The sequence below is a fragment of the Capsicum annuum genome, chromosome 7 (genome assembly GCF_002878395.1).
Source record: "Capsicum annuum cultivar UCD-10X-F1 chromosome 7, UCD10Xv1.1, whole genome shotgun sequence".
NCBI classification, from domain to species: Eukaryota; Viridiplantae; Streptophyta; class Magnoliopsida; order Solanales; family Solanaceae; genus Capsicum; species Capsicum annuum.
In genome coordinates this window covers 17,493,014-17,520,905 of record NC_061117.1, presented here as the reverse complement: position 1 = coordinate 17,520,905, position 27,892 = coordinate 17,493,014, and the positions used below count along the sequence as shown (strand labels likewise).

At 36.4% G+C, this 27,892-nt stretch overlaps 2 pseudogenes; both read left to right on the top strand.

Annotated features, from left to right (window-relative positions):
* Positions 1-10: 10 nt before the first annotated feature.
* Positions 11-23,835, top strand: LOC124885681 (annotated as a pseudogene).
* A 605-nt stretch (positions 23,836-24,440) lies between these two features.
* On the top strand, positions 24,441-25,238 carry LOC124885680 (annotated as a pseudogene).
* Positions 25,239-27,892: the final 2,654 nt, after the last annotated feature.

Here is a 27,892-nt window from a genome sequence, read left to right as displayed (position 1 = left end):
GACCATTCATATGAGTGCTTTTGTTTTGTCTCTTCGAGACAACAAAACAAAAGGACAACCCTCTCTATATCTCAGTCTTGGTTTAGCATCATATATTGCTCAGGAGAGTATTTTTGTGGTTGTAGTGCTTATGTTGGAGCAACTCCTCTATACTGTGGGTGTAGAGGAGGGGTTGTCGCCACCTAATAGAGGTAAAAGTGGGGGCTACCAGAGCTATCTGCGTCGAGTGTTTCGATTGAAAGAGGAAGGGAGACAACTTAAATGCCAACACAGAAATAGAAAGATTCTTGTTCAAAGTGGAACTTCGAAGATGTATTTCTCGATTTTGCTGTATTATCTACTCCCAAAATGCAGAAAGACTTGCGAAGGCAGATCCAAGTTGGTTGGTCCAAAAAGTTATGGGAGAGGCAGGCCAAGTAAAATAATATACTGGTGCTATTGATTTTAGAATCTTATGAATCAACCACGACACACTTTATTTATCTCCTCTGTCTACAAGGTAAATAGCTTATCTTAGAGCATAACATGTTCGCCACCACACTGGCTGGCTGGTGCATTGGCCTTATTGTAAGAAGTTCGAGAGCGATATATCTCGTGACACGCTCTGCGTCATATTTTTTTGAGAAAGTCTGCATAACTTCAAAATAATCATTCTATACAAATCAAGTACCACTCAAACAAGGGGTGCATTTCTTCTTTAAGGAAGAAGAGAGGAGCCTTGTATAGATACTCTTGAGCCATGTTCGTTGCCATAGGCTTACCATTATTTCATTTCATTCTATTGATTGGTTTTATCCCTAAAGAACATATACATGGAGCTATGTTGACTTACGTATATATTGTTGACTAAACGATCAGGTATACCACGCCATATATCATCCACCCGGCTTAAGCCAAGGAGAGATAAAGAAAAATTAAATATATAGTGATTGTGCTGTAAGACCTTGTTCCTTTCTACTTGACGTTCTTTATTTTCCTCGGTTTTTACCCATGGAGAGGTAGCTTTCTTACTTACTTAGCGCTTGCATTAAGGATCTAATCAGAGTCTAACTTGTATTTGAAAAAAAACCTTTCCCTTATTAGCCGGAGTACAAGTGTACTCTTTTTTCTTTAGTAAAGGAGAATTAAGCCAAAAAATCTTTGTTTTTGAATAGTCTCAACATCCTCGTTGAGAGTCGCTCTTTGAGACGTATAGTAGTTTCTGACTTGGTCTTTGATTCCTAAGTCTCAGCCGCTTCCCGTCTTGCCTCGCTCTCAGGTTGGCCTTTATACTTGACTAGGTAGTATTTCACTCGTGCAGTGGGTGTATGGTCTAGCCCATGGTGCGATCAACTATGATATACTAAACTTCTTCTTTAGTAGGTTTATCTACAATATTTTGAGATACCCTTGTAGGCACATTCCTCTCTGAGGCAATTTGGTCTAATCAAAGTCAACTGACTCACATGGAATACGGGATTCATTTTCACTGAGCTGATCGCTTGAGTCTATAGGCTACCTTTCCTATCTGCTTTTTACAAGGTCTACTTTTAGACTGGGCCAAGCCTTTAGGTTGTTTACATAGGTTTGGGCTAATGTTGTTGCGCTTCTCCACCTCTTGGTAAAGTAGGCTGATGGGCAAGCCCCCTCTTGTCCCAATGGTGTAGAGCATCAGAAGTTGTTACCCCATGGCCAACTTGAAGGGGATGAAGTTCGACATAGATCTTTTTGGCTGTTAGGTTATAGAAGGACTGAGCAATATCCAACAGCTCCAGTCCTTTTGGTTTGCACTAAAGTGGCTTAAGTAGCTCTCGTGGAGTCCATTTATTCTCTCCATCTGAGCTTTCAAAGATATACCGACCTACGACATCTGACCATTCGATACCGTAGGTCGTCTTATAAAATTACTAATATTTTATATTTTCATAAATTTCACATAGTAAAAAAACTATTTTTATCATTAGAAACAACCAGATTTCTGACCTCTTACATTACCATAACAAAAAGAAAGGAGAATGAAAAAAAAGAGATTGGTCTTGTGACTCTGGATGAACCTTTATCGGTGGAGGAAAGGAATAGCGATGGATTCCTATAGAGTATCCAAGAAAATGCAGATTCAATGGGACGATGAATTCTTACATGGTCCAAGGAAATCAAAGATCCTCTTCCACAAATTCAATCTATATTAAATCTCTTAATATCAGAATAGCTTATATAGTCCTGATTTAATTCATGAATTATCCCACTATGAGTATACTACATTTTTTCATAATATATATATAATTAAATAATAATAATTATAAAGTATATAATTCGTCTCTCTTACAACGCAGCAAAACTAAATGGTTCGAATCTAAATTGATTTTAGGTTGTACATCTAATTTTCCTGAGATTGTAGTTAAATCAGTTAGAGCACCACCCTGTCAAGGCGGAAGCTGTGGATTTGAGCCCCATCAGTCCTGATGGATTCAATAAATATATCAATTCATCTCTCCATTTTTTGTGAAAGAGGGACAGGGAGCATAAGTTCATTCTCTATAGGGGATTTTTTTTTTTTGCATTTCTCATCAAAGGTGGCCATCGGGCCACTTGACTGTAAGGAATGGGTATTTTTTCATTATTTCAACTAGCACCTATTGATGGGAGAGAGTCATATATGGATTAGTACAATTCATTATTTATTGGCATATTCAAGATTCCAAGAGAAACTGGGTTTGGTTTTTTAACCCGATCCTTGTATGTAATGGAATAGAGTCCCTTATTTCTTTTTACCGCGAGCACATACACAAATGGAATTCCTTTCTTGTACCATACAAAATTAATTTCACTCAATTACATCACCTTTAGAGAATAATTTTCCAGATTCCACTTTTTTTTTTTTGGCTCCGATTTTGTGTAACCTCAATTATGAACATTTTTAATTTGAAAAATGAAAGATATATCTCATTCAAATTTCACACTAATCTTTTGATATATGCATCCCAGTACTAATCCAAGGAAGGAGGATATTCAAAAAAAGAAAACAGGAATGCCAAATTTAGGATTTTTCTAGTTAGAATGGATTGGTCGTACCTATCTAATCGATAATTATTTATGATTGACTAGCTATTCACTTAGTTTTGGGTCATAATCATTATGTAGGATAGATGACCGAGTGTTTTAAGGTGTGGCATTTTAATTTCTATGTAGGCTTTTGTTTACCGAGGGTTCGAATCCCTCTCTTTCCGCATTTTCACCTGATTCACTAATGTTAATGACCTAAATGTATCAAATAGCAATGGAAAAAATGATTCCAATAGTTAGACCTTTCTTTGATATATATTCTCTATTTATAATTGTTGTTTTTCAAAAGATACTGGAAAGAGTGGACAAGGAATTCAAATATCCCTACTGATGTATTTTGACATCCCATAGCTTTGGCAGCTCGCTTAGCCCCATTCATTTTTGGCGTAAGAGTGCTCGATCTATGAGTTAATACGAACTGCTTCTAGGCAAACCTCCTAGCTGTCTCTGTACCTTTACCTCCTTTATCACTGTGCGTTCATTTAGGGGCTTAGTTGGTGATCCAGGCTCTTTCCCTCTTGCCGATGAAGCTTATCCCCCATCCTCTCTCTTGTTGACCTTGCCCCCTTGTTATTTTGAGGTCATATTTAGTAATCATAGTTTGCCTTGATTTGGTACTGCTCTCATGACCCGTACCAAAACCATGCTTTGCCCCTAGATGTCTAGTCAACTTCTATGCCTCAATGCATTTCGAGAAGAACCAGCTAGCTCTGGGTGCGATTGACATTTCACCCCTAACCATTACTTACCCGCTGATTCTTCAACATCAGTTGGTCAGAGTTCCAATTAGTTTCACCTAAGATTTATCCTGGTCATGGATAAATCCCCTAGGTTCGGGTCCATAAGCAGTGATAATTTCCCTATGAAGATCTCTTTTGATATGGCTCCTGTGAGTTCCCTTAACCAAGCCGTTGTCTATGAGTGGCCGGCTCATTCTTCAACAGGCATGCGATTAGAGCCCTGGATCCTCCCACTACTTGGGAGCTTACGTTTTCATGTTCTATTTCACTCCCGGGGGTTCCTTACCCTCACGGTACTACTTCACTATTGGTCTCGCAGGAGTATTTAGCCTTGCAAAGTGGTCCTTGCCGATTCACACGAGATTCCACATGCCCCATGCTACTCGGGTCAGAGCCTAAGGTAGTGATGCTTTCGGCTACTAGACTTTCGCCATCTAAGGTACAGGATTCGGGGTGCTTTGACTAGCTGGACAACGCTTGTATTGCTCTCCCACAATCCTATTTTCATGGTTTAGGCAACTCTCATTTTGCCCGCCGCTACTATGGGAATCGCTTTTTCTTTATTTTCCTTTGGCTACTAAGATCTTTTAGTTCTCTTGGTTCTCTCTTGCCTGCCCATGTATTCAACAACAGTTCAAAAGGTTGCCCTATTTGAGAATCTCCGAATCTAAGCTGATTTTTAACTCCCCAAAGCATTTAGTTGATTACTATGCCCTACCTTCTCTCTGGGTGCCTAGGTAACCACCGTATGTATTTTATTCCTTGAACCTCACCCAACACTATAAGGTTATGCCATCCTAAGTACAGAATAAAACTATTGTGATTTCACTTTTAATGACCTTCTTTAAGAGAGAAAGGTCCTTGCGGAGAGCAATTCACAACTCTCTCAACCCAAGACAAGAGGTCAAGAGGCAGATTCCATATGGTTAACACCTAAAGTGGATAGTTTTTTATAAACATAAAATCGAGGTTGAAATCTCTAGACATTCCCCCAGGCGTAAAAACGGTTATTGACAAAACTTAACGTTTAAGCGGGGAAAATAATAAGAATAGAAGAAGTTCCTTGCCTCCTTAAATCCAGCATTTAAAATCGTTGGGTAATATCTATAGGCTAGAGGGAGACCATAACCGCATGATCCATATGAACTAGCTCTTTTGTGTCTACCGAACTTTACGTTGGAGGGTGTTCAATTCGAGTATGGAATTTTCCCAACCCGGTGAGGACCCTTAATGTCTCTAGTAGATACACTCAATAAGGAACCTTGCTCAGAGAAATAAGGACATTAGTTTGAAGTTTCGAGTTTCTATGACCTCTCTATTATTGCTTAAAATGACCTAGTTACTTACTACCGTGTTATGGGGATATCCGCCTTGAAATCCTCTGCTTGCTTCATTTCATAATGGTTGTTTCTTGTGGAGCGACCATGAGTCAGGATCAGGTGGGATATAGTCTCTTTCCATCCTTTTTCTTTATGGATGAACTAGATATTTTCCTCTTATATAGATACATCTCCAAATCAGCCACGCTAGTAGCTGCCTGCTGAAGGATAGTCATCCCTAAGAAGTTCAGTTTGATCGGGTTTTTCTACAGAACTATGCCTTATAGTAGAGACATGGTAGTGGATCTGACTCGACGCGAGAGGGATGTAGTGATTGGAAGAATATTTCCCATCTTTCAATACAACCGGAGAGACTTCCTAATAACGCATTAAAAAATTGAAGCCCTTATGCTGCTAGTCCTTCCCATGGGACAAGGTTCGAAACTAGGCATACCCGCTATCTTTGTTAAACTCACATTTTTTTATCAAACTAAGTCAATCGAGACTTTAATTAATCTCTTGTCCTTTCCTTTTCAGGAATGAGATGGGTTATTTTGATGTGAATGAAATAAGGTTTCGTGAGTTAGGTCACATATATAAATAATGAGTCTTTCGAGTAGGACTCCAGTAGTGTGGAACTCTCAAAGGCTATGTCTGCACTTTTTGTGCTCTCTCCACAACTTTCTCATTGTGAAAATGAGTATATTTTTATATAATTACCTGTCCGCCATGGAATTTTCTATCGAAAGAGTGCTACTAATAGAATAGTAATATAAAGGCCTTTTTCCAGGCCAGGTTTCTTATTAGGAATTCTAATTTAAGTACTTTCAGGAGTTTTTGATTGTCTGAGGTGTAGTTCCTAGATTTTCCTATGATCCAACCAAAGAAAAGTAAGTTGGAGCAATTTCTGGATAATTGGTCTTTTAGGAACATGTTTTCTAGGGTAAATACCCCGTTAAGTCAGAATGAAGTGGTGTATGTTTGAGTTTGTTTTAGTCCCGCCAGTAGGGAGTTTAGAAAGTCATAAGTAGGTTATAAAATCAGCTTTCAAAGGAATAAAGTACTTTTTGTATGAGAACTTTCAAATACGGAAACCCCAATCGGGATGATTATTCTCGCGGTTACTGGTTTCGCATGCCCATGGAAGAAGTTTCTTTCGAAAAATGGTATTCGTCATTTTCTTTTCAAAATGGATTGTGTCTGTTTGAGCTCATAATCCTAGCTTTATAGACTTATATAGTCTTATAAATTAATTGGTCCCATACGAACTAGCAAATTCAAATCAACAATTTTCCTGCACAAAACATGGAAAGAAAATAAACTAGAACAAAGCGGATTTTATTTATTCTAGAACTAGAAGCATTTTCTTACATGGGAAGCACATATTGACCAGCCATACAACAAAACATTACAAAGGGAAGCATTAGTGATACATACACAATAAAGACACAATGTATAGGAGTAGATCTCTATAAAGAACAAGAACATCTTTAATGAAAGCACATTACAAAGTATCTACAGACACTTTTTTAAACCTTCTGAAATTCCAAAGAGTCGACTGACTCTTAGTTGTTTCCGCCGCGAATGCAGAAGACCATCCTAACTATAAGGTCCGCCCTTTCTCAGATGAGGGTCCTTTCCTCTTATTCCAAAGTTATTCCCAACCTCTAATCCTTTACCTAAGTTAAACCTTAAAACTGCATCATTGAGTGCGGATGTAATGGTCTACTTAAGTTCTTTAAGCTATCATCCTTTGTTTAAATGAAGTAACGCATCTAAGTACATCCCTGTCCTAGATACTAATTTGAATTCATTATTTCATAAGGAAATACAAACAATACTTTATTTATTCCCATGTTCTATCTCCCTATTCCCTCTCTCGAGATCAAAAGGTAGACAATTGATGTATTATAATGGTGGTGAATCCTTAAAATAGTTATAAGAAGAATAAACAAACAACCAATAATGATATGCAAATGAAATGAACTTAATTCAAAACAATAGTACTCATGTTCTTGGCATTAACCGCGAAAAAGGGTTTTTAGCCACTCATAGTCATAATCACATCCAAATAATTGTATGAATGATTAAAACCAAAAATAAACCTAATTAAATAAATAAAAACCTAAAAAGAAGTTGTGGTAGACTTCAATGTTGTTCCAATCGATCTAGGGGTTCCAAGATGTCCAAAACATATTTTAAGATGTTATATTTATAGTACACAAGTCATAAACCGACTTAGATTGGGTTTCCACATTATTATTGGTAAGCAAGGAAAAATTATCCCATTTTGTGCGCTCACCGCTGAGCGGTATTGGGCTCGCCGTTATTACACTGCAGAGCGGTGTAATCGCATTGAGCTACTATTTTTGGACAATTGCGATTTGACCTATCACCGCTGAGCGGTGGGTCACTATTTTTGGACCCTTATTAATTGAATGGTGTGAAGCACACGCCCATATTCCTGTACGCACTCCCTCACTCATCCAATACATTTCAGGTGTCCAAATTGAGTCCATGTTGTGTATTGTGCTTCCGTGATCCATTCCAAGCTTTTTGAGTTGTTTCCACTTGATTTAAATCTTGTATATCCTTTATATATCATCATAATCCATTCAAAAAGAATCCTATAGAATTAAAAACAATAATTTAGAGCTAGAAACAACACAACATCCAAGACGGTGAATCAAAAACACGAGCTAAGCATAGGCTAAATTCAATTTGATCTTTAACTCATTGTTTTGACCATTGGCTTGATCCAATTGACCCTTGAACATAATTAACAATTTATTTCACATGTAAATACATAATAAAAACTTTAGAAACTCATTAAAACACATTAGAAACCAATACAAGAGACTAGACAAACACCTAGCTCAAGCTAGTTACACTAGTTTTTTCGGTTGAACTCTACATGCTCAAATTGAATCAAAACTCATGTGAAAACACCATTAAACATTGTAAACACATACTTGGACACATAAATTCTCATTTATATGATTATCAACACATATAGCATAAGAATCATCCTCAAAACAAGGCTAAAAAGGCTAGAATAGTACACTAGAATTCATAAATACACCCAACATCACAACCCCACAGTTAAATCCTTCTTCGTTCTCAAAAAACTCTTAACTATAAAAACCATGAGCTGTAAAAACACCACACTTCTACTACAAGCAAGACATTCAAGCTAGTACTATAATGACGACACAAAATGCAAGTTTCTACACTAAGCATGTTTGTACACAATTGATAGCGCAAGAATTCAACTTCAAAACATCCTAGCCTTAAGAATGGAATCCAAAAGTGGAAAACTCATGAATAATGCTCAATTAAAGACATCACAAGAATCACCCATATTCACCAAACATGTGCCCTCACAACAATAGAGTTGCCCATAATTACTCACAATAATGCAAATTGTCACAATGGGTACAAGAATCAAATTATGCTCACTCTCACAAGGAATTCACAAGTTACACACAATGAACCATAAGCTTGACCTTAGTGTAATGCTCCACTAATATCAAAATGATGAACTTAGGATCAATTAGGACTTTTTTGGGTTGTAAAGTAGGCTAAGGGACCGGTAGAAACTATTTGGGAAAAGTGACTAACCTCTCTAAGCGCTTTAATAAACTACATTATACATTTAAAAGAAATCTTAAACAACCAAACTAAACCATTTTTGTCTACCACATTCTTTTATTTTGACCCATTTCTTTTAAGCATTTTCACAAACACATGGTGAACGTATTGTTTATTCCTTCAAGACTCAATTTTTCTCATTTTCTATAATCATGGCAATATTTATAACACCATTATATCACTCCCAACCATCACACATCAAATATAAACACCAATAACTATTACCTTTGGGCATCAATTCACCCTTTTCTTCTTCAATTTCTCAAACTCCTTACTAAATCAATTTTTCATTAAAGCACTTAGAAGGTTTTTGGATGAAATTATGGTATATTAAAGAAGGGGATTTGGCTACATATGAGGCTTCCAAAGAAAAGGCTAAAGGCTCAAGGGGGGTTAACTAGGATAATGCACAAAGGGTAGGAAAAATAGAAGGTCTAAATCAAGGCTATCAAAGAAATGCCTAAATCATCTCCTAAACCCACACTCTTTATTTCGCTTTACACACACCGGAAAAGTTCTACACACCACATGAAATATGAAATATACAAAAATCTCACACGCACATGGCAGATGCTTAACTCAATAGGATCATCATAGACTCTCAACCAAATAATATCATAAATTTAAATTTAAGCTAAAAAGTACAAGAGTCATAAAAATAAGCCTAAGAGTCTCAAAAGTAGAAATTCACTTATTCCACATGCTTTTACCAACCAAGACCACTTGCATTATGTAATAAAAAATAACACCAACAAGAATATCTTACACATTTTTTTAAATTGGGCCAAAATTTAGGAATTTTCCTACCCCACACTTAAAAATTTACTTTGTCCCCAAAGTGAATTTAAAAGTAAGAGATAGAAATACTCCTTGAGGCCTCTAGGCCTGGCTAGTAGCATTTTTTGCATTAATGGAATTCGTGGGACCCCACACTCAAATTTTGCGATGCTTCTTAGCTCTGGTTTTCGGTACTAACACTTCCCATTGACCTGAGACTCAATCAAAAACAAAAAATACGTGAAATAAAAGCTAAAAACTATAAACAAATCATATCTACTTAACTTGGGCTGCCTCACAAGCAGCGCCTGATTTAGTGTCGTGGCACGACCCAACTAACGACCTAGTTGTTCTTTTTACTTCTATTACTCATGCTTGGTCTCCATCTTCTTATTTTTTTTACCCCTCTTGGATGTGAATTTTCAATAGCAATAGGTTCTTCAATTGTAGCCTTTTCAGGCTAATCAATTAGCATCAAATAAGGCTTAGGTGGTAGAAGTTTAGGCTGTTTAATCAGGTAGTCTAAAAAGGTCTTTGGTACATTAACCACTCCACACTTGTCCCCTTCAATAACATTAATCAAACACAAAATCTTTATATTAGGACATTACATTGGGTGCTTTGTAAACATCAAATACCATCTCTTCATCCTATACCCTCATTTTGAGCGTGCCTTCTCTAACATCAATCAAGGCTCCTCCAGTTGCTAAGAATGGACGCCCCAAGATGATTGGTACCTGTTCGTTTGCCTTAAAATCAAGAGCAATAAATTCAGTAGGGATAGTGAATTTACCAACCTTTATAAGGACGACCTTTATTTTTTCTTCTGAACGAGCTATGATTCCATTTTCCAACTGTAGAAACATGAAGCTCAGTATAGGTTTCCTAAGTTCCAATGTATTGAACAGAATAGGGGGATCAAGTTGATGATTTCCCCTAAATCACTCAGAGCATAGACCACTTCACTATTGCTAATCTAAAAAGGGAGAGTAAACCTCCTTGGGTCTTTGATCTTTATTGGCATCTTTTGAGTGACCACTGAACTACACTCTTCAGTGAGTGTTATTGCTCCCACATCCTATAATTTTACCTTATTAACAATCACCTACCTCAAGTACTTAGCGTACTTAGGCACACACTGCAAAACATCTAACAAAGCTAAGTTAATGTGAAGCCCTCTAATTTTTTCAAAGAACTTCTTAAACATTGCATGATCCTTCGCTTTAATTTGTCTTTGAGTGAAGGAAAGTGGTGGCATCTTCTTCACTTCTTCTGCAACAACTTTTTCTTTCAAGTACTCAGACTTCCTTGATTTTTCAGCAACTTCTGTACTTACCTGTTCAATTACCACATCAACATCTACCTTTTTAGTTGCCTTTGGAGGTTCTCTTTGAAGCTCTTTACCACTCCTTAAGGTGATTGCCATGACTTGTTTTGGATTTTCTGTGTCACTTGGCAAACCACCATGAGGCTTGGTAATTTGTTCTTTTTGTAACTGCCCTAACTATAGCTCTAAGCTTCTCAATGCTGTTTGCTGATATTTTTCATCTACGGCCAGTTATGTCTGATTAGCTAGAACCTGCTTCATCGTCTCTTCTATGTCGCTAGTTGATTGATTTGGTTGATCTTGTGGTTGCTGATATTGTTGTTGTTGGGTGGCCCATGGCTGATTTTATGGCTGAGTCTGCCACTTATAAGAATTTTCGTAATTCTATCATTGAGCATGGCCTACGAACATCACTGATTTTGGATTTGCTGCACACATAGCCGCTGTATGGCCACTATTTCCACAAACTTTACACCAACCTGCAGCTTGTTGGATTACATTAACTGTGGCGGCAGGTTGTGCTATTCCCAACTTTAGATTGCTAATTTGATTTTGCAAGGCAGAGATCTATGCGGATATAGCAGTGAATTGATCAACCTCCAACACATCTGCAATTATTTTTATAGCACTCCTCGAGTCTGAAAGCCATTTTGGATTCCATTGAGCAATGTGGTTCAATAAGGTATACAACTCATCATAAGTCATCTCAAGAGCTTGACCACCTGTAGTTGAATCTAACAATATTTTCGTATTATTTTCAAAAGCCACTACAAAAGTATGAGCAAGTACCTCATTAGACTGTTGATCGTGTGGACAATCCTATAAAAGTGCTTTGAACTGCTCCCAAGCATGATAGAAGTTCTCATCTGGCTGCTGTTTGAAGCATACTATCTCACTACGTAGTCTCACAGTCTTAACAGACGGGAAGAATCAAATAAGGAGTTTTCTGGCCATGTTATCCCATGATGTGATTGAGTTTGCCGATTCCGTAATCAACCACCTTTTTCTTTCCTAATCAGTGAAAAGGGGAACAGCATCATCCTCATATAATCTGTGTTCATACTCGTAGGAATAAATGTCACTGATTTCCAAAAAAATTCTGTATGTGGACTTGTGGATGAACTGTCCACTACTAATCAGAAGCCGTACCATATTCTGTTTAAGCTCGAAATTGCCTCCAGCTGTTGGCTTCTAAAATAGGGAGGTCAAATTGGTTGGAAGTGGGATTGCCACTTCCCTCACTATCCTACAGGCTGCTTGTTCTTCTGCAATTGGAGTAGGAATTACTCGGTCTTCTTATATTTCTAGGATTTGTGGAAAATGGATTGCATCTCTCCTTGGTTGATGGAAGCGTTGTTCGGGTTCGGGACTTGGTTTCACCAAATTCGTATCCCTTGCCAGCTTACTAACCTTTTAACCTGTTTTTTTGCAAATACAAAAACAAGACCAATCGTAAAAGCACAAAATAAATCTAAAAAGCAAAACTAAAAATAAACAATTGCTAAATTTCAAGTCCCCGGCAATGACGCCAAGAACTTGATAGTGCTCAAGCGCACACGCAAGTGTACGTGGTCTTATCAAGTAGTAAAGTGGCCTTCAAGAAGCCTAGTATCGGTCCCACAGAGACTTGATTCAACAACAATTCTATTTTAGTTCACAATTTCAATTTAGTTTATGCAAGCATAACTGAAAAGAGAGTTTGTAATTTATAACTCGAGAAAAGTAAACAATGTATAAAGTGATGATCTTGAAACAATCAATAGGAGAAAACCCAGGGTCACTTTCGTACAATCATGCTATGTTATTGAACTTCATTTGTTAACTTACTTATCTTGGTTGTTGATTCATTGGGTTAATTGCATGATTATGGTTTCCCAACCTCTAATCCTTTACCTAAGTTAAACCTTAAAACTGCATCATTGAGCGGGGATGTAATGGTCTACTTAAGTTCATTAAGCTATCATCCTTTGTTGGAATGAAGTAAGGCATCTAAGTTCATCCCTGTCCTAGATACTAATTTGAATTCCTTATTTCATAAAGAAATACAAACCATACTTTGCTTATTCCCATGCTCTATCTCCCTATTCCATCTCCCGAGATCAAAAGGTAGACAATTGATGTATTCTAAGGGTCACGAATCCTTAAAATAGTTATAAGAAGAATAAACAAACAACCAATAATGATAAGCAAATCAAACGAACTTAATTCAAAATAATAGTACTCATGTTCTTGGATTTAACCCCGGAAAGAGGGTTTTTAGACACTCATTGTCATATCACATCCAAATAATTGTATGAATGTTTAAAACCATAAATAAAGCTAAATTAAAGAAATATAAACCTAAAAAGAACTTGTGGTAGCCTCCAATGTTGTTCCAATCGATCTAGGGGTTCCAAGATGTCCAGAACGTGTTTTAAGACATTATATTTATAGTACACAAGTCATAAACCGACTTGCATTGGGTTTCCACATTATTATTGTTCAGCAAGGAAAAATTATCCCGGTTTGTGTGCTCACCACTGAGCGGTATTGTCCTCACCGCTATTACACCGTTGAGCGGTGTAATCGCATTGAGATATTATTTTTAGACAATTGCAATTTGATCGATCACTGCTGAGTAGTGCGTACCATTTTAGGACCCTTCTGAATCCAGTGGTGTGAAACATGCACCCAGATTACACTCCACGCGCCCTCACTTGCCAAATACATTTCAGGTGTCCAAATTGAGTCCAAGTTGTGTATTGTGCTTCCGTGATCCATTCCAAGCCTTTTTGAGTTGTTTACACTTGATTTGAATCTTTTATATCATTAATATATCATCATAATCCCTTAAAAAAAGCATACTATAGCATTAAACATAAAAATTTAGAGCTCAAAACAACACAACATCCAAGACGGTGAGTCAAAACCACAAGCTAAGCATAGGCTAAATTCAATTTGATCTTTAAATCATTGTTTTGACTCGACTTGATCCAATTGACCCTTGAACATTATTACCAAGTTCTTTAACACACACACACACATATATATATATATAATAAAAATCTTGGGAACTCATTAAAACACATTATAACCCAACACAAGAGACTAGAGAAACACCTAGCTCAAACTAGTTACACTGTTTTCTCGGTTGAACTCTAATGCTCAAATTGAATCAAAACTCATGTGAAAACAATATTAAACATTGTAAACACATACTTGGACACATAAATTCTCATTTGTATCATTATCAATATATATATCATAAGAATTAGCCTCAAAACAAGGCTAAAAAGGCAACAACAATATGCTAGAATGCATAAATACACCCAACATCACCACCCCACACTTAAAGCCTTCTTCGTCCTTGAACAACTCTTAACTATAAATACCATGAGATGGAAAAACTCCACGCTTCTACTACAAGCAATATATTCAAGGTAGTACTTCAATGACTACACATAATACAAATTTCTACACTAAGCATGTTATGTACACAATTGATAGCGCAAGAATTCTACTTCAAAACATCCTAGCCTCAAGAATGGACTTCACAAGTGGCAAACTCATGCATATTGCTCAATTAAAGACATCACAAGAATTACCCATATTCATCAAACATGTGCGCTCACAACAAGAGAGTTACCCATAATCACTTACAATAATGCAAATTATCACAATGGGTATAAGAATCAAATTACGCCCACTCTCACAAGGAATTCACAAGTTACACACAATAAACCATAAGCTTGACCTTAGTGTAATGCACCACTAATATCATAGTGATGAACTTAGGATCAATTAGGACTTTTTTGGATTGTAATGTAGGCTAAGGGTCGGGTAGGAACGATTTGGGAATAGTGACTAACCTCTCTAAAAGTTTTAATACACTACATTACACATTTAAAATCAATCTTAAACAACCAAATTACACCATTTTTGTCTACCCCATTCTTTTATTTTACCCCATTTCTTTTAAGTATTTTCATAAATACATGGTGGGCGTACTGTTTATTCCTTCAAGACTCAATTTTTCTCATTTTCTACAATTATGGGAATATTTCTAATACTATTTATATCACTCCCAACCACCAAAAATCCTATATAAACACCAATAACTATTACCTTAGGGCATCAATTTCACCTTTTTTTCTTCAATTTCTCAAACTCCTTACTAAATCAATTTTTCATTAAGGCACCTAGAAACTTTTTGGATCAAATTATGGTCTATTAAAGAAGGAGATTAGTCTACATATAAGGCTACCAAATAAAAGGCTAAAGGCTCAATGGGTCTTAACTAGGATAATGCACAAAGGGTAGGAAAAGTAAAAGGTCTAAATCAAGGCTATCAAAGAAATGCCTAAATGACCTCCTAAACCCACTCTTTATTTCGCTTTACACACACCGAACAAGTTCTACACACTACATGCAACACGAAATATATAAAAATCTCACACACATATGGCACATGCTTAACTCAATAGGATCATCGTAGACTCTCAACCAAACAATAACATGAATTCAAATTTAAGTCAAAAAGTACAAGAGCCACAAAAATGAGCCTAAGAGTCTCAAAAGTAGCAATTCACTTATTCCATATGCTTTTACTGACCAAACCCACTTGCATCATGTAATCAAAAATAGCACCAACAAGAATATCTTACACAATTATTTTTTAAATTGAGCCAAAATTTAAAAATCTTCCCACCCCATACTTAAAAATCTACTTTGTACCCAAAGTTTAATTTAATAGTAGGATATAGAAATACTCCATGAGGCCTCTAGGCCTGGCTAGTAGTATTTTTTGCATTAATGGGATCCGTAGGATCCCACACTCATTTTTTGCCATGCTTCTTAGCTTAGGTTTCCGGTACTCAGACTTCCCATTAACTTGTGAATCAATCAAAAACAAAAACTATGTGAGATAAAATCTAAAAACTAAAAACAAATCATACACTTAAATTGGGTTGCCTCCCAAGTAGCGCCTGATTTAGTATCGCGACACGACCCAACTAACGACCTAGTCGTTCTCTTTCCTTCTCTTTCTCATGCTTGGTCTCCATATTTTTATTCTTATCACCCCTCTTGGGTGTGAATTTTTAATAGAAACATGTTCTCTAACTTTAGCCTTTTCAGGCTTATCAATTAGCATCAAATTAGGCTTAGGTGGTAGAAGTTTAGGCTTCTTAATCAGGTAGTCTTAAGATTTCTTTGGTGGATTAACCACCCCACACTTGTCCACTTCAATAAAATTAATCATACATAAATCTTTATATTAGGACGTTACATTGGGTGCTTTGTAAACATCAAATACCACCTCTTTATTCTCTACCCTCATTTTGAGCTTGCCTTCTCTAACATCAATCAAGGCTCCTCCAGTTTCTAAGAATGGATGCCCTAAGATAATTGGTACCTGTTCGTCTGCCTTAAAATCAAGAACAATAAAGTCAGCAGGAATAATTAATTTACCAACCTTTATGAGGACGTCCTTTATTTTTCCTACTGAATGAGCTATGATTCCATTTTCCAATTATAGAAGCACGGAGCTCAGTTTAGGTTTCCCAAGACCCAATGTATTGAACAGAGATAAGGGCATTAATTTGATGCTTTCCCCTAAATCACTCAGATCTTGGACTACTTTACTATTGCTAATTTGAATGGGGAGAGTGAACCTCCCTGGGTATTTGAGTTTTGTTGGCATCTTTTGAGTGAACACTGAACTACACTCTTTAGTGAGTGTTATCTCTCCCACATCATACAATTTTACCTTATTAGCAATCACCTCCCTCAAGTACTTAGTGTACTTAGGCATAACCTGCAAATCATTTAACAAAGGTAAGTTAATGTGAATCTCTATGAATGTGTCAAAGAGATTCTTAAACATTGCATCACCCTTCGCTTTAATTTGCCTCTAAGGGAAGGGAAGTGGTGGCATCTTCTTCACTTCTTCTGCAGCAACTTTTTCTTTCAAGTACTCAGACTTTCTTGATTTTTCAGAAACTTTTTTATTTAACTGTTCAGTTACCACATCAGCATCTACCTCTTTAGTTGTCTTTGGAGGTTCTCTTTGAAGCTCCTTACCACTCCTCATGCTGATTTCCATGACTCATTTTAGATTTTCTGTGTCACTTGGCAAACCACCTTGAGTCTTGGTATTTTTTTCCTTTTGTAACTACCCTAACTATAGCTCCAAGCTTCTCAATGTTGTTTGCTGATTTTTTTACATCAGTGGCCAGTTGTGTATGATTAGCTAAAGCCTACTCCATCATCTCTTCTATGTTGCTAGTTGATTGATTTGGTTGAGTTTGTGGTTGCTGATATTGTTGTAATTGGGTGGCCCATGGCTGATTTTGTGGCTGAGTCTGCCACTTGTAAGCATTTTCGTAGTTCTATCTTTGAGCATGGCCTACTAACATCACTGATTCTGGATTTGCTGCACACATAGCCGCCATCTAGCCACTATTTCCACAAACTTTGCACCAACTTGCAGCTTGTTGGATTGCATTAATTGTGGCTACAGGTTGTGCTACTCCCAACTTCAGACTGCTAATTTGATTTTACAAGGTTGAGATCTGTGTGGATATGGCAAAGAAGTGATCAATCTCTAACACACCTGCAATTCTTATTGTAGCGCTCCTCAAGTACGAATTACACTCTAGATTTCCTTGAGCAATGTAGTTCAATAAGGTATACAACTCATCATAAGTCATCTCAAGAGCTTGACCACTTGCAACTGAATCTATCTACATTTTGGTTTTGTGGTCAAGAGCCTCTACAAAAGTATGAGAAAGTATCTCATTGGACTGTTGATGGTATGGAAAGTCCTGTAGAATTTCTTTGAATCACTCTCAAGCATTATAGAGGTTCTCGTTTGGCTTCTATTTGAACAACACTATCTCACTGCAAAGTCTCACAGTCTTACTAGACGGCAAGAACAGAATAAAGAATTTTCTGGCCATGTCATCCCATGATGTGATTTAGTTTGTTGGTTCCTTAATGAACCACTTTTTTGCTTCCCTAATCAGTGGAAAGAGGTATAAAGTCATCCTCACATAATCTGCATTCACACCCGTAGGAATGAATGTGTCATTGATTTCTAGAAAATTCTGCAAGTGGACTTATGGATCCTCGTGTGAAAGCTTGATGAACTATCCACCGGTAATTAGAAGTTGTAATATATTCTATTTAAGCTTGAAATTCCTCCAGCTTCCGGCTTGTAAAACGGGGAGGTCAAATTGGTTGGAAGTGGAATTTCCACTTCCCTTACTATCCTACGGGCTGCTAGTTCTTCAACCATTGGAATAAGAATTACTTGGTCTTCTTTTATTTGTGGGATTCTTGAAAGACATTCTACGTCTCTCCCTCATTGATGGAAGTGTTGTTTCGGTTTGGGACTTGGTTTCATCAAAACCGTATCCCTTTCCATCTTACTAACCTTTTAACCTGTTTCTAGCAAATACAAAAACAAAACTAAGCGTACAATCAAAAAATAAATCTAAAAAGCAAAACTAAATAAACAGTTGCTAAATTTTAAGTCCTCGGTAATGGTGCCAAAAACTTGATAGCATCCAAGTGCAGACGCAAGTGTACGTAGTCTTATCATGTCGTAAAGTGGCCTTCAATAAGCCAAGTATCGATCCCACAAAGACTTGATTCAACAACAATTCTATTTGAGTTCACAATTTTGATTTAGTTGATGCAAGCGTAACCGAAAAGAAGGTTTGTAATTTATAACTCGAGAAAAGTAAGAAATAAGTAAAGTAAAGATCTTGAAACAATCAATAGGAGAAAACACAGGGTTAAAGCACTTTTGAACAATCATACTATGTTATTATACTTCATTTGTTAACTTACTTATCTTGGTTGTTGATTCATAGGGTTAATTGCATGATTATTGTTTCCCAACTTCTAATCCTTCGCCTAAGTTGAACCTTACAACCACATCGTTGAACTGGGATGTAATGATCTACTTAATTTCTTTAAGCTATCATCTTACATTTGAATCAAGTAAGGCATCTAAGTACATCCCTATCCTAGATACTAATTTGAATTCCTTATTTCGTAAAGAAATACAAATTGTACTTTGTTTATTCCCATATTCTATCTCTCTATTCCCTCTCCCGAGATCAAAAAGTAGATAATTGATGTATTCTAAGGGTCACAAATCCTTAAAATAGTTATAACTAGAATAAACAAACAACCAATAATGATAAGCAAAATCAAACGAACTTAATTCCAAATAATAGTACTCATGTTCTTGGCTTTAACCCCGAAAAGAGGGTTTTTAGCCACTCATAGTCATAATCACATCCAAATAATTGTATGAATGATTAAAACCATAAATAAAGCTAAATTAATGAAATAAAAACCTAAAAAGAAGTTGTGGTAGCCTCCAATGTTGTTCCAATCGATCTAGGGGTACCAAGATATCCAAAATATATTTTAACACGTTATATTTATAGTACACGTCATAAAACAATTTGGATTGGTTTTCCACATTATTATTGTTCATAAAGGAAAAATTATCCCTTTTTGTGTGCTCACCACTGAGTGGTATTGCGCTCACGCTATTACACCGCTGAGTGGTGTAATCGCGTTGAGCTAAAATTTTTGGACAATTGCGAGTTGTCCTATCATCGATGAGCAATGGGTTACTATTTTGGGACCCTTATAAATCCAATGGTGTGTAGAACACGTCCATATTCATCTCCACCCACCCTCACTCGCCCAATATATTTCAGGTGTCCAAATTGAGTCCAAGTTGTATATTGTACTTCCGTGATCCATTCCAAGCCTTTTTGAGTTTTTTCCACTTGATTTGAATCTTTTATATAATTAATTAATCATCATAATCCATTAAAAATTATCCTATAGAATTAAACACAATAATTTAGATCTCAATACAACACAACATCCCAGATGATGAATCAAAAACACGAGCTAAGCATAGGCTATATTCAATTTGATTTTTAACTCATTGTTTTGACCCTTGGATTGATCCAATTGAACCTTGAACATTATTAACAAGTTTTTTCACATATAAATACATAATAAAAATCTTGGGAACTCATTAAAACACATTATAACCCAACACAAGAGACTAGATAAACACCTAGCTCAAGTTAGTTACACTAGTTTTCTCTGTTGAACTCTAAAAGCCCAAATTGAATCCAAACTCATGTGAAAACACCATTAAACATTGTAAACACATTCTTGGTCACATAAATGATCATTTATATCATTATCAACACATAGAGCATAAGAATCATAGGCTAGAATAGTATGCTACAATGCATAAATACATCCAACATCACCAACCACACCTAAATGGATGGTACTAAGTCCTCCAGCATTTCATACATTTGGAGAACTTCTAGATATCAAGGAAATAAAAATCTATGTAAAGTAAAGGACGAACTAATTACTACAAAGAACCTAATGGATCTGCTACGAAATAAAAAAAATACAATGATGAAAAACTATCCTAGTAATAGGTGCGTCTTACCTATAAAAATTAAAAAAACATGTCTTTATGGTTGTAATTATTGAGAAATTTGTGAATGATTTCCATTGGTCATATTGCTCATATAGATCCTATCATCTCGGTATTAGGAATTCTCTATGACTGTAAAAAGTGATAGGTCGTGTAATAGATTTCTGGGGTCAATCTTGATTCTTGATAGAAAAGAATATAGCACATCTAATCATGCTGTTATTAATGAGTTTTGGAAAAATTTATTCAATGATATAGATGATAAAAGCAAAAATAAAGAAGAAAAAGCTACATATAATAATAATGTTATGAAATTATTGTATGATTAAAAGAGGGATAAAGAGATCATTAAAAATACGATTAACATCTCGGATAGAAATTACTTGAGTTACAGAAGAAGATTGAAGATATAACTAGTCAATTTGATTAATGTAGTATATTTAATGAAATTCCTAACTTAATCAAACTATTGATAAGAAAGGATCTTATAAACGCTAAATCTTATTTATATAAATATCTTCCTCAGGATATTTAGAATAGTACTATTAATCAGTTGGGTCAATATACATTAGAGGTATCATAATACATGTCTTAGGGTTGTTGTACAACTGTGCTCAAGACACCTCAATTATGAGGGTATCTACATTGTTGGATAAGTTAGATAGCACAGTTCGAATACAGACTAGTATAATTAATAAAAAAATATGCTTAGTAGTACAACAACAAGTATTTGAGTTGATATCAAAGGTCATAAATATCAAATTAGTAAAGGATTGCTCGAATTCATGATTGAAAGAAAGTTGATCCAAATTGAGACTCTTTTAGCAGAAGATAATAAAACAGTAGTGAAAGAGAAATAAAAGGGTTATTATAAAATGAATTTACTTGCTGTATGTGATTTTGACAACGATCTTATCCCTTTGAAACTCAATCTTACAATGGTTCGTAAGCCTTTAAAGTTGACTGAAATACGTTATACCTAATGAACTAGGGTAGCTATGGGACTCTCGCTAGTATTGACCTCCTAGACTAGTATCGATAATGGCTCCTCGGATGAGTTTTTATTTAGTTAGGAGTAGGGTCTTCCAACCTTAACGCACTAAAGAAAAACCGGTTCTAGTTTGCAGCTGATGAAAGTCTTTCCTTTCATTACAGGCATCGGGGTGATCCACTCTGGGATAACCTTGGCCACGTGGACACTGGTAGTGAATTGATCATGGTAATTAGTCAGGATTGAGGAAAATTTAAATTCATACTTGAATCCCACTAGATTACCAAAAACTAGGCCTTTCATCCCGATTTTCTAATCAGACTCAGAGGAAGGTGAATTCGCTAGTTTAGGCTTTTTAATCAGATTATCTAAGGCTTGAAATATATTGATTAGATTGATTTATTTCCTTATGTGGGTTTGCCTCACTTTCATAGTCTCTCATTCAATTCATCCCTACCCTATCGTAGAAAATTGCATTGGAAAAGAAGTCTCGTACCCTTTTAATCGGAGAAGGTGCATTTCCTTTAACCTTTATGCTTTTCAACTTGAACAACTTTTCAAAAACAAGGAATTTTTTTTTTGGGAGGGTGGATCCTATAAGAAACTTTTCCCTTTTGATCGCAATGCCTATCAGTCTTTGTGGTCTCGTAGTACACATCTCTTTTTATCAGCCTTTAAATACTTTTGGCCTTTCCTTAGATTTTAGGTGTATTCGGTCTTTCCTTCCTAAAAAAGTGAAATATTCAAGTGAAAGGATCCTACTCCAGAGTCGCTCACAAAAGAAGCACTGACCTTTTCTCTTTTCTCTATCAACTTCAATAAGATTAATAAGTCAGGGTGAGCTCTTACTTAGAGAAAGTTAGTTGGATAGGGTCAATATCTCTAAGATCACATCATATTATAACCCTAAGGTGGCTTCACTCTCTTTAGATATGATTAAATACTAACAAAGGTAGGGAAGGAGAGAGGAAAACAAAGCAAGAAGTCACCGTCGCATCATAGTGGGTTAAGAACTCAGGCTTAGTGAATCCCCACTCAAATTTGATATGTAATGTAAGGAAATCCTTTCTATTAAAAGAATATCTTTCTAAATGACTTTCTAAAGCAAAGAGTAGAAAATGAAATAGAGAGAAGTCAGTCAGTCCAGGTAGCAACTGAATTTCATGCTTTCAAGCTTAATGTGTTCATTCTCTCTAGGGTCATTGAACTAGTTGAATGGAATTACTTCCCACACTCACTTAATGCCAAAGCTAAAAATTCATTTTATCCCTTTACCAATCGTAGAAGATAACTTAATATATCTCCTTGCTCTCTTCATTAGTTGAACAAGCGGGGGGGGGGGGGGGGATTAGAAGATCTTTGCTTACCTTAGACTTAGATAGAGCAGCTACATGAATTTCATTAGCTACTAGCATAGCATATCTGAATTCACTATAGGGTTAAGAGTGACTTGCTTAGACTGCTGAATAACCTTCACTTTAGCGAGCTGTAGGACAACTACATTTAAGAGGAGAAAAAAAACTTTGAATAGAAGGATCAGTGCCCATAGTAGTCCTAGAGTTAGGTTATGATGGTCGTGATGAGCTCTACTAGAAATAAAATATCTTCTATTCATAGATGAATTCCTATCTAACGGCCTTCTTGACCTTGAATTTTGTTCCTTAGTTCAATCCAGAACTCCAGATGTGTAAGTAGAGGCCAAACGACTCTATTCTTTTCAAAGAGATTATCCTTATCTCCCCCTTCTTCTTAGTCTTATAGGATATCTCACTATTCAAATAAGTTACTTTACCCGGTGCTTACTGTCTTTATTCTAGCCTAATTAGTAGCAGTCTCTTTTTAGCACCCCCTTTCCAACCAGTCAAGTGGCTTTCACTTCTTGACAGTCAATCTATTACCCAACCCTGATCATATGCTTTCCCTTGGTCAACAACCAACTAAAGTTCTCTCTACTTATATTTATGGAGTTAAGCTGTATTGAGGAAATCATTTTGTCTCAATCAATCAAGAATTACTCAACTAGATAAATTCACTTATTTCACACAATTCTTTTGGTCATGCCTTTTCCTCTTTACTTTCTATATTCCTATATGAAATGATGGAGATAAATTACTTGGGATTAATTGAATCCTAAAACTATGGAACCAACTGGTTTCACACTAGGAGAATAAGATCTCGAGCAACGACCCCAATAGTTTGGAAGATATCTTAAGAAAAGGTTTTTGTACTGGTGTATCCTATATGTACTCAAGTTTGTTAAAAGTATCCCAATGGTGTAATGCCACCGACTCATTGGGAAAAAGGAGAAAGATGACTTTAATCTCTTATTTTAGAGAAATAAGTGGCTCACAAGGAATGGAAAAAACATATTATATTTGATCTCTAAGTCCGTACATAGCAAACCTGGGTGGGTCATCACTTGTAGGAATGACATATTGCTAATCCATGTTCCACATGGCCAAGGAAGCATCGGTTTTAAATCTCATTATGACTTGGTTGTTCAAAAAAATAATTAATTCGATCAGAAAAGTGGAATGGAAGGCTGTAAAAGAATGAAATACTTCTTTCTTTTCCAATCACCCCGTGAAGATAGATTCTAAGAAAGGTTCTCGAGATTCTTAATTGCTCTTTTTAGTGGGGAGGAATAGTGTAGAAAGGGAGTGAGACCAAGCCGGCCCACTAGTAGAGTAAGCCCTTCCCACGTGTCAAGTTGAATATAAATAAATAAATGTTGCCTCAACCAGAGAGATCAACCTGCTTCTTTGATTTAAGGATGCTGGTGGCGCAGAATGAACTAATCCGCGGCCAGTAATTTTTTGGAAAACGAATTGATGAAATTGTTACTTTCCAAAACTCTTGCTTCAAATTAAAGAAAGAAGGTTTATTTTCCCACGTAGTTCATCGTTCAAACCAATGATTCTCTTCTCAAAGTAATAAAAAGAGTATTTTTGTAATGAGACTTCTATCAATGGAATGAAAGAACCATCCCTTCCTAATTCTTTGTTTGTCCTGTTAGATAGAAAGAAATTAGACCCCAAAAAGCCCTTCTTTACTTTACTACTTTAGGGGGTGGAGGGTGGAGGGGGGGGAGGGTTTACATAGAACCGAGGCAAAGTGGTTTATGATTGAATCTCTGAGGCATTCTTATAATTTGTTAGATCCAAGTCCATGGCCTATTTCAGGCTCACTCGGAGCTTTGGCAACAACCGTAGGAGGTGTGATGTACATGTACTTAGATCAAGGGGGTGAAACACTTCTTAGTTTGGGCCTCATATTTCTTCTATATACCATGTTCGTATGGTGGCTTGATGTTCTACGTGAATCCACGTTCGAAGGACATTATACCAAAGTCGTACAATTAGGACCTCAATATGGTTTTATCTCTATTTCTCGTATCGGAGGTTATGTTCTTTTTTGGGCTTCTTCTTATTCTTTTTTGGCACCTATGATAGAGATCGAAGGTATTTGGACCCCAAAAGGGATTGCGATTTTAGATCCTTGGGAAATCCCTTTACTTAATACCCTTATTCCCCTTTCATCGGACTTATCGTAACTTGGGATTATCATGCTATACTCGCGAGGAAGGAAAAATGAGCAGTTTACGCTTTCGTAGCAACCGTTTCACTGTCTCTAATTTTCACAGGCTTTTAAGGAATGGAGTATTATCAAGCATCCTTCACTATTTCGGATAGTATTTATGGTTCTACTTTTTCTTAGCAATTGGATTTCATGTGATTATAGGTACTATTTTCTTGATCATATGTGGTATTTGCCAATATCTTGTCATCTGACCAATGAGCATCACGTTGACTTTGAAGCAGCTACATGGTACTAGTATTTTGTAGACGTGGTTCAGTTATTCCTATTTGTCTTTATCTATTGGTAGGGAGGCATACGAAGGAAGGAATTAGTGGATTAAGGAATGAAAGCTCGAAGACAAAGAGAACCAGGCTTTTCCAAAGAATTACTGCAACTTTCCCACTCCCTTTGATTATTATATACAAAAAGGTCACTTCTACTTTTCTACCAAATCTCTCCCTATTCTGGCACATAAATAAAGGGGTCGAAGAGATTATGGTAGATCATGTTCACCAAGAAATGAATCAATGTATCTTGGTCTTTTTGAGATTGTTCCTTTTAATTGTAATCAAAGATGTTTTCTTGTCTCCCATTTCTTTTCTGAACAAAAAATGAACCTTATGGATCGTACTCATATGTTATACCTGGTCATTTAAATCAGATCTCTATTTTGGTACAACGAGAAGGGGCTTCACCTGATCACTCTGAATCCCTGGTCAGGGAGACAGAAAAAGGTTTTTTCTTTAGATAAAGTAGAAACTTGTTCCTGGCCTCTTTGGCAGTAGCAAATCTCAATTCGTAACTCGCCATCTTTTGGCAGGAGTCATCAGATCTTCCCCAGGCAAAGAAGCGATCGACACTCGCTCGCAAGTTTTCAGAAGTGGTAAGCACAAGGACAAGTTGAACTAGAAAGGGGAAGAGGAGCAGCCTAGCATGGTTCTTATTTGTTTTCCTTAGCGGTATAGTACAACACATGGGAAATCATAATAAAAGAAAAGTAATGATATGATAGATCCGAAGGAAATCGCAAAGTACATGAATTATCTCTCACTTTCCTTAGCTAAGAGAGAGGGAGCACACTCTCGACATGCAAGCATATCTCGTTGAATCAGTCTTTTTTGCCATATAACATATAAGGGGAATCAAACCACCTATGCTACTGGTGGGCAGATGTATAATGTACTTCTTCGATCCAACAACTTTTTAGGAGTAGGTTTTGGCTTGGGAAAAACCCATGGATGAGCGAGAATATACAAATATTTTTTTAGAAGGTTTCCCCTTATAGTCTTTTTTGTTAAAATGAATGCAGAAGAGTGTCTGCTTTCTTTGAGAATTTGGATTGTACAACCAAGAATGTGGCTGAACTCTAGGCCATCTACCGTGGCCTTATGTTGGAATGGGATTTGGGTTACAAGCAGGTCATTCTTGAAACAGATTTGGAATATCGTTTGCATGCTGTGATTCATTTGCTTTCTTTAATCACCCTCAAGCACAATTGATCCAAGCTTTCCGAAATCTTGTTCAAGGGGATTGGCAGTGCTATTGTAAGCATACTGTAATGCCCCAAGAGTACACCCTGGGTACTACATGGTGCTTACGGTCACAAGTAACTATAAGTAACCTATGATACTGGTACCTGCTGTGAGAATTGAATAAAATGTTAACAAAAGTGTATTTGCAAAATTTAACCGAAAAATACCATAAAGTTTTAATTACTGGAACATACGATTTAAAACATAAGTCTGAAATGCCTGAAGTCATACTGTAAAGACTGATAATAACTGATAAACTGACTGCGGTCTAACTGACTATCTAAAGTGTCTGAAAGCCTCTACACAAATTGAATAGGGAGTTGAGGGGACAAATCCCCCAACTAACTTCGACTGGATAAATAACTTAACTATTGACTTAAATTAATATAGGAAAAATCCATCCTTGAAAAATGAGGACTCACCACTGTTACTACTGCGAACTAGCTGATCTGTCTAAGCACAGTAAGGAAATTAAGCGTCTGAACCTATGATATTAAACATCATAGCATAAGAATTGCGATCAATACTTGGAATGTACTGGTATGAGAGATGAGGATAAGCTATTACGCATGGTTTATGTACATGAATAATAACTGAATGAATGAATAGCATAGGATAACTGAACATGAAGTAATAAATGGATGAATAGTATGAGATAACTGAGTGAACATGCATAAAGTAAAGACTGTCCGATTAGCATAAGATTACTGAATATAAATGCATGAAAGCTGTAAAATCTGAGAATGCATGACCAAGCATATAATATGATTCTAAAATAGTCTGTGAACTAAAATACCAATATACTGAAATTGAATAACTGATAACTTTATACTATGGTCAATGCAAACCTGAACTGAAGTATACTGAATGCTGAATTGAGACTGTGGGAGCTATCATCTAACTGACATACCCCAATAAGCTAATTGGGGTCCAACCTTTGGCCCCAGTTGGAAGGGTGTCAGTACCGTGGCACGAGCACTAACACATGGCTGCATGGATCCACTTAAGTGTTTTCTCGAAGGACTAAGGATTACCCTCAACTGGAAGGTACCCTTATGAGATAGGTGTCAACCCTCAACTGGCAGGTTAACGTCTCAACCTAGCTAGCTACATAGTTATGGAATACAGGGATTGCTACTAAGGGTCACACCCTCTATTGGAAGGTGATCCCCAGTCCTTGGGTTTGCTAGGTGCTAAATCCTACTCCCAACTGAACGACACTAGATACTGGAATGAACTATGTTTATTTTTTTTATGGTAACTGACTGAAATGATCGGGCTTATAACTATTCTGAAATCATTCTATAGATATTGAAAACTAGGTAAGAAGCTAAATTTTGGGTATTCAAACTCCCAGGACTCGATAGTAATAATAGTAAGATCATACTAAAACTTTAAGGACATGATATGTAAGAATTTATTCAAAACTCATTCTTGTAGGCATTTCATCAAACACTTGCAA